The sequence below is a fragment of the Drosophila grimshawi genome, unplaced genomic scaffold, assembly GCF_018153295.1.
Source record: "Drosophila grimshawi isolate 15287-2541.00 unplaced genomic scaffold, ASM1815329v1 contig_1367, whole genome shotgun sequence".
NCBI lineage: Eukaryota > Metazoa > Arthropoda > Insecta > Diptera > Drosophilidae > Drosophila > Drosophila grimshawi.
This window is the reverse complement of record NW_025062889.1, coordinates 5,282,144-5,290,291: the sequence shown is the minus strand read 5'-3', so window position 1 is coordinate 5,290,291 and position 8,148 is coordinate 5,282,144.

Genomic DNA, 8,148 nt, shown 5'->3' with positions numbered 1-8,148 from the left:
CTCTGCAATTTGTAAGACTATTAAAATGTTTTGCGCTGATCTGGCAAAGTTTTGGCCATTTCAAATGCTGGTCAGCTGAATGGATTATTGTCAAGGCTCAAAACTTAAAGGCTTAAATATTTTTGTGGGCTTCAACTTCAACTTCAGCTGCGAACTCGACGCCACTTTTCAAGTGTCATTAAAATTGCGCAAAAATTCGTGACAAATTTCGCGAGACTTGACAAAAAATAGAAATATAAAAAAAAAAGAAGGAAAACACGTCAAGAGCACTTTCCCAGCCAAAATAAGACAAACAAGAAGAAGCAGCTACAACAACAACAACAACAAAGAGCCTAAGGGTTTGTAGCTAACGATGCGCAGTTGTCAATAGCTACCAGAAAAAGGGGCTGCCAGCTGAAGGGGGTAGTTGGGGTGGGGGTTGCTGGTTGCTGTTTTTGGTCACGCTTTTGCCCTTAAACCCGTTACGTACCAGAAATCATTTGGGCCATGTTCTTATTCTTGTTGCTGCTAGTGGGCCAGTGGCAAGCGGCAGGCGGCAAGCGGCAAGCGGCAGGAAGCTGGCCAAGCGTAAGTAAACTTTATTTGATGGGCGCGTGCCGTGGGCCGCCTTTGAGCCTTAATTCTTGGCCCTTAACACCTTTTCGCCGCACAGCTCATAATTTATTTAACCGGAAAGCCCCGCAAATAGCATTTGTGTCTAGCATTTTCAATGCGTCACACCTCGCCACACCCCTTTGCCACACGCTGCCACTTCGCAGCCATCTTCTTCGCTGCCACAACAATTGTCAATTCCTGCGGCGTATTTTGAGGCGCAGAAATAAAAACTTGTTAATGGCATTTTTGCCTTTGCTTACAGCTAGCAAATAAATAAAATTCCACAGACAGTCGACAACTGTCAATTTGTTAATTTCCAAAAGTTTTTCCACAACTTTTCCCACAATCCACAAAAAGATGCTTTGATTTTTGGGCCTTTCACTTTTTCAAACTGGTTTTGTTTAACGTTTAAATTTAATGCTGCTTTCGAATAGAGGTATTTTCTTTTGTATAATTCTGTTTACATTTGTTAAAGAGACAAAGCGACATCTGCGAAGCCAGAAATTATATATATTCATGAACAGGTTGGGTTCAAAATAAATGCGGAAGGCGTGCTGAAAACCTGCACAAAAATAGGAAGATCTTTCAAGTTGCGAACAATACTTTAAATGTGAGCAGATTAAAAAAAGAGTATTTAATTTTCGTAGCATTCTTGCTTGTTAAATTTTCAATTTGATATTCATTTTCTTGGGGCAGCCAAATCGGAAAATGTGTTCAGCATTTCAACAAATATTTTGCTCAACGAAAACAGTAAAAAACTTAAAAAGAGGTTCACTTGTTAATTGACTGACTGCTGCTTAAATATATATATATAATATATATATATATATGTATATATATGTGTGTGTGTGTGTGAATTTGATTGTTTGTGTGCGTGCAGCAACGAAATGCGGCGCCAGCTGTTTGGCATGCAAATGTCGCCCAAATAAGTATGCTATAAAAATACACAAGTCCAAGCAGCAGTGTGTGTGCGTGTGTGTGTGTGCGTGTGTGGCATGCAGCTGAGCTGAGCTGAGCTGAGCTGAATATGCGACAGCATGCGGGGCATGCAAATTACACATGCTCAGCGCTTATAATTTCTAATTAATTATGCCGTAAACGCCGCTTCTTGCGGTCATTTTGAGCGCGCCAACAAACTCAATAACTAAATACAACTGTGTGTGTGTGGCAAGTGTGTGTGTGTGTGCCAGTGTGTGTGTGTGCCAGTGTGTGTGCAAGTGTGTGTACGTGTGCCAGTGTGTGTGTGTGTTGTATACACCCTTCGTAGCTTAGCTTATATTTAAGCATTTGGCATTTGCCAAGAGTGCAGAGCGGCAGGTGTTTTTTATTTTTATTACCGCTCAGCTCTAACTCTCTATCTATCTCTCTCTCTTCCTCAGTCACTCTCTCTCTCTCTCTCTCTCTCAACTCTTTCTTGTGGAATTTTTGCAAGAAATTCGCATAAGTTGCAGCTGCTTGGAGCTGGCTGTTACTAACGGCTGTGTGCCACACCATGGGGCAAATTTAAATACAGCATTTTTCTACTGTTCAACTTTTCTTTCAAGCAGACAAGCAAAAGAGTGTAAAAATTAAATTAATTAAACAAATTATGTTTACAGCTAAATGCTGTATTAAATAAACTATTCATAATGCTTACAGATAAATAGATTAAATAGATTCCTCATGCATATAAATATATAAATTTGATTATCTATTCAAACTATGCAAAATAAAATAAATATTAAAATACAACTTGAAAAATCAAATCAGCATCGATAATTAATTCAATTAAAGTCGGCATTTAAATATCTTTAGATACAATTATTTACTAATTATTAATAAATAATGTATTCCAAAATAATCAATTATTAATTAAATTTAAAAAAAAAAAACAGACTATTTATGAATAATGTTTGATTATTAAACTGCAACTTGACAGGCAATAAATAAAATAAAAGTAAATAAATAAAATTAGATGGGCTTCTGGCAATTTCAGCCCACTGTGCACCACTGTGCGTTGCATTTGCAATGCAGGAATGCAATTTTTGCAGCTCAGCCTCAGCTCGGCAAGTGCTTTCAATTTCTGTTTTATGCTTTTGTCTCAGCGCTTTGCTGTGCTTGGTTTTTTTTGCTTAAGATTCCGTACTTTTTGTAATATTTCAACTAATGAGCTGCAATTTGTTGCAAATGGCAGCGGGCACAGTGGCTGTGGCAATAACTGAAGTGCCAGCAGCATTGAAATGTTGCATGTGTCGCTCGCATCGTTGCCATGGTGCATTAAAGTTGCGCATACGCCACGTGTGTCATGACAAGGGCAGCGCAGGAAGAGCGGTAGGGGAGAGAGGGGAGAGGGGAAGGCCATTAAAGTGACTGCAGCAGTCGGCTGGCTGTCGACATGAGTCAAAAGGCGACCGAGCGTAAGAAAGTCATCAAATAGTTTTGCGGAACAGCGCAGCAGGATATGCGATACAAGGATATCGCCGCTGAAGGACAGGCCACAGTTTACAGTGACTAACGGTGATTGAGGCCATGATGCGAAAAGTTCAAACAAAAACACATCAACAACAACAGGCCAACAAACAAACAAACAAACAACAAAACGCTGCAAAACTTTGCTGCCAAATGAAGCAGGCCTGGCCAGCAAAAGTCTTTGGCCGGCTGTCCAGCTGGCCATCTGTCCAACTGTCCGGCTGTCCAGCTGTCCAGCCACATCCTTGTGCATGTCCTGGACGCAGGCCGTTCCTTGATCGATGCGAGTGGCTGCCGCAGCGTTTTTGGACCGTCGCCATTATTAGCAAACGTTTTTATTCCATCTTCTCTCTCTCTGTCCCCCTCTCTCTCTCTCTCTCTCTCTTCTTTTTTTTTGCTCTTCTTTTTTTTTTGGCTCACAAACTTGGTCCTGGCCAGCAAAAACCCGTTAACAGTTAAGTGGATAAGCCAATTTATGAGTTTCGAATTTAACTTTGTCACTTTTTGCAGCACCTCGTCTCCCTCCGCGCCAGCAACCCCGTTGGCCTTTTTGCCTCTTTTACATTACCCTTCTCTCTCCCCCTCTCTTTCTCATTCTACCTCTCTCTCTCTCTCTCTCTCTCTTTCTCTGGCTTTCTGTGGCTGTCGTCGCTTGGCACATTTAAGTGGATTTGTTTTGCTTTATTGGTTGCTCGGCAGTTGCTCAGTTCTGTTGCCCCCTGCTCCGCTCAGCTCAGCTCAGCTCACCCCTCGTGCCTCATCCCTTGTCCCTCGTCCTGCACTTTCTACTGTTGTCTGGCAACGCCGCTGACATTTTTAGGCCAAAAGTTTTTAATTTTTATATATTTTCACAACATTTTTCCACGTTTTCCCCATTTTTGTTGTGTGTGTGTTTTGTGTGCATTTTGCTTTTCATTAATGTTGTTGTTGTTGTTGTTGTTGGTTTTCTCTTTCCTATTTTCTTGGCCTAATGGACGCAAGTATTTTGGTAATGCTGGCAAGCCTACACTGAGCAACAGCATTGAGGTATTTACTTTTGAAAATCAACTGAAAAATGTAGATCCTTTTTAGAATTTTTGATTGAACTTCGAACTGAAAATTGCGTGCTCAAATTGGATTCAACTTGAATTCAAATTGAACAAATTTAATATTTGTTGTTGCTTGTAGTCCAGTGTTGCCGCCAATTGCTCCCTTGACCTTTTTAGCATACATGTTTCCTCTTCTTTGCTGGCTGAGAAGTGCCATCGAATCTTGCACTCATTAAACGGGCAACGCAAATAAAGTTTTAACTCATTCAGTTGGCTTACGACTCCAATTAGGATTAAGGAAAGCGTTTGAAACGCCGATTAGCGAGTCAAGCGGAACTTTGCGAAGAACTTCTTCAGACACAAGTGGCCTGTCAGTTGTTATTACTTAAAGCAGCGCCAACTGCACTTAAGGGACTCCCTGCAAATCCTGTAAGTTTTCTGTTTCCTTTTTTTTTTTGGGTTGTTGGCTTGTGGATCACGCGCCACAAAAATAGCCCACAAATCTGGAGAGAGAGAGTGAGAGAGTGAGAGAGAGAGAGAGATGAGAGCTCGTCTGGGGCTAGCCAGACAGACCGCAAATGAATGCAAGCTGATGATGATGTCCTTGTTGTCCTGTTGCATCCTAACTCTCGCTCCAGTTGATCTCTGCAAGCGCGTCAACTCATTTGCATATTTGCCAATTTACAACAAAAGAACTGCAACGTGTGTAGTAGCCTTCAAGTGGATATCTGCCACCCAACACCTCTCTCTCTCTCCCTCTCTCTCTCTCTGACTCAGAAAGTCAAGTTGGCTGCTGCTGCCACAGCTGATTATGTATGCGACACGAGCGTTGAGCGTGCGACGACCTCTGGAACAGTTGCGGTCAACACTGCGTATTCATAATAATCAGCCAACATCGAGTAGGATGCGGCATGCATTTGGCCAAGTCGCCAACTTGCCAACTGCCAACTTGCCAACTCGTCGCCGTCATCGTCGTCGTTGCCTAAAAAGCAGGCAATGTGCTTTTTTCGGCCATGGCTTCAATTCCTTTTGCTGACGGATTTCACTTTGACGCTCTCCCCTTCTCTCTCTCTCTCTCTCTCTCTCTATCTCCAGCTCTGTGTGTCCATCTCTCTCTCAATCTGCCTTTGTAGTTACGCTTTATTACTTGTTTGGGTAACAGAAACCGAATGCATTAGATATGCAATCCGCGTCTCATTGCGCCGGCCGCCGTCTCCACATTTCTCCAAATACCCTTTCTTCAGCAGGCATTCCTCAGTTACTGTGCAAAATATGTGACTACACTGGGAGATATAGGAACTCTAAACCCTTAAGTATACTTTCATTTACGTATTTAGTGCCCACTTTTTGACAAGTATCTGATTCGTTTCGATTTTTAATTTACTGTTTTGTATTTGTTGTTTATTTGCTTGCAGCATTAAGTTTGTAATTACACTGAGAGATATAGGAACTGTAAACCCTTAACTAATAAGCAGAAGTTTACTTTAATCTATGTATTTAGTGCCCACTTTTTGGCGAGTATCTAAATGGCTGCTTCGTTGCTATTTTCCATTCAATTCTATTTTATATTTACTCTTTTGTATTTGTTGTTTATTTGTAAGTTTGTAATTACACTGAGAGATATAAGAGCTAATATGTAAGCAGAAGTAGACCCTTTTCCAAGCATTTTGTGGCTACTTTCTGGGTAGCATGGCCAGATTAATCTGCTGATTCCTCTCCATTTCATAAACCTAAACATTTTGCTGTCTTTTATAAGGAATTTTGTAAATTTAAAAATGCCTCAGAAATGGTTTCGTTTTGTATAATTTGAAAGCGTAACCAAGTTTCGGAGCTGCTGAGTTCGTTTTTGGCTTTGAAGTCGAATTATTTTCGTTGGCAGTCGCCTGATTTAATGCATTTTCGCCATTGCGGTCTCCTTGACTAGAAATATCCTGCCGTTGAGCGTTGTCTGCTCAGCTCCTGCCTGCTCTTGGGCCGCAAGAAACAAATGGAAAAACCAACTTTAATAAGAAATGTCGTGAGAATGGAGCTGAGCACCTGCAGCAACTGACATGGCATTGAGTGTGGTTTACATGCAACGCCAGCAATGCTGGTGATAAAACCGAACGACTCCCAAATGTTTGCAGTCAGCGAAAGTCGATTCTTTAAATTTTTAAGCATTTAATTTTGGGTTGGACTGTCTGACCGGTTTTCATTTGATTTAAATATGCAATTCTTAATAGTCGTAAAACTGCCGGCTCCACTTTCAGCTCGACTGCGAATTGAATCCTCATTCGCACTCGCTGTTCGCTGTTCGCTGTTCGCTGTTTGCAATTCGCATTCGAAACTATTGCAGTCACAAATTCAAGCCGGCTAAAAAGTTGGGCGAAAGACAAAAATAACTACATTATTTATTTATGCAATATCTGAGTACAAAACGTATCCAACAGGAGTAGTAACTGCCTGCATCCCTCTCTCTCTCATCCCGCTCTCTCTCTCTCTCTCTCTCTCTTCCAGCTTGCCATTTTTATTTTGCAGCTCTAAATGCTGCAACATTTTGTTTACGGCCGGCCAAGGAGCAAGTCTCATTCTTCTGCAGCTTGCCACTGCTCCTCTCTACATCCCTCCTGAGTCCTTGGCATTCGCTGGCTCTGTTTGAAAATGCTGGGCAACGAGACTCCTTCGTATCGCCAGCAAATGCTAATTTGTTACACATACCTTAGCTGGTTTTTGCCTTGCACATTTCAGGCATTTAAAATTGCATACCAATTCCAAAAACATAGTCTACAAATTTATGACCAATCTTTGTAATCTGCTCCGTTGCAGTTGGGTCTTTTGTATAACTTATTTAGCCACTATTTGAAATATTATAGATTTATATACAAGTATACATAATCATCAATTATTACAGTTAATTAAACATTTATAATATTAATAATGTCATTTGTAAGTTGCTTAAACTTTGTTTTCTTATTCACTGTGAATGTCTCGCGGAGAACCGAAACCTTTTACGCAACTTAAGCAACAATTTCTGCTTGATTCTTGAATGCTTAAGCCAGTCAACACTGGTCATGAGCACGTTTGCAATATTTATTTAACATTCATGAAATTGCGAGTGCCGAATTCCAAATTCCAGTTCGATTGACAGCAACATATGCCATTAAGATAACAAAGGATATAAAACCCGTCTGTCGCTGGAGGATTTGCAAACGTTTCGTTTCAAAAAAGCTGAAATAATGTATTTTTAAATGGACGTATTTGACTTACCCTTGAATTGTCAAACTTCAGCTATATATATGTATATAAATACATATATATATATATATCACAACTAGTATATTGATAACAACAACTTCAAACAACTTTAGTAACTTGTTGGGCTATTTGGAGTGTCAATAAACACAGCACTTGTATTTGCAATATATATATATTAAGACGGAAACTTTTCGATAAATTGACATTGCTTTATTTAGTCTCAGTGATTTCAACAAGGTCAACGCCACATTCAAAATATGCTGGAATGGCGCGCAAAACTGCAAGTCAAAATGGGAAAAGAGCGAAAAAGCTTTAAAAGCTTTGCTTGCGTGCAAGCAGCAAAAGGAAAGCTAATCTCAGCTGCAGCTTTGCTGCTTTAAATACAATTCAAATTAAATAAATATTGCATCAGACCTTCTTATATGCAAATCAAAAAAAAAACCAACAAAATATGCATAAATCAAAATCAAAAAACTTGTACAACATTTTTCCTTTAAGCAGCCAATTAAAAGTTTTACACTGGGTGCAAGCAGCTGCCTGCCACGTGAGCCACATACACACACACATACACACACAGTTGTAGTTGCGACTTTACTTAAAATGTTGCCCTTCACTTCACTTTGATTGCGATTGCCTTTTTTAACGTTGTTATATTGTTTGTCTAAAGAGGAAGCTCGATTTTGTTTTTAGCACAGCGCCTAAAAGTAGGCAATTACAAATTGTTATTGAAAGTCACTGAACAAAAAATGGGTTTGTTGAGTGCAGTTAAAAAAATGTGGGTTAAACGTTGGCCACAATATAAATTAAATACTGAGCAGCTGTGCCAATATAACAACAATAACAA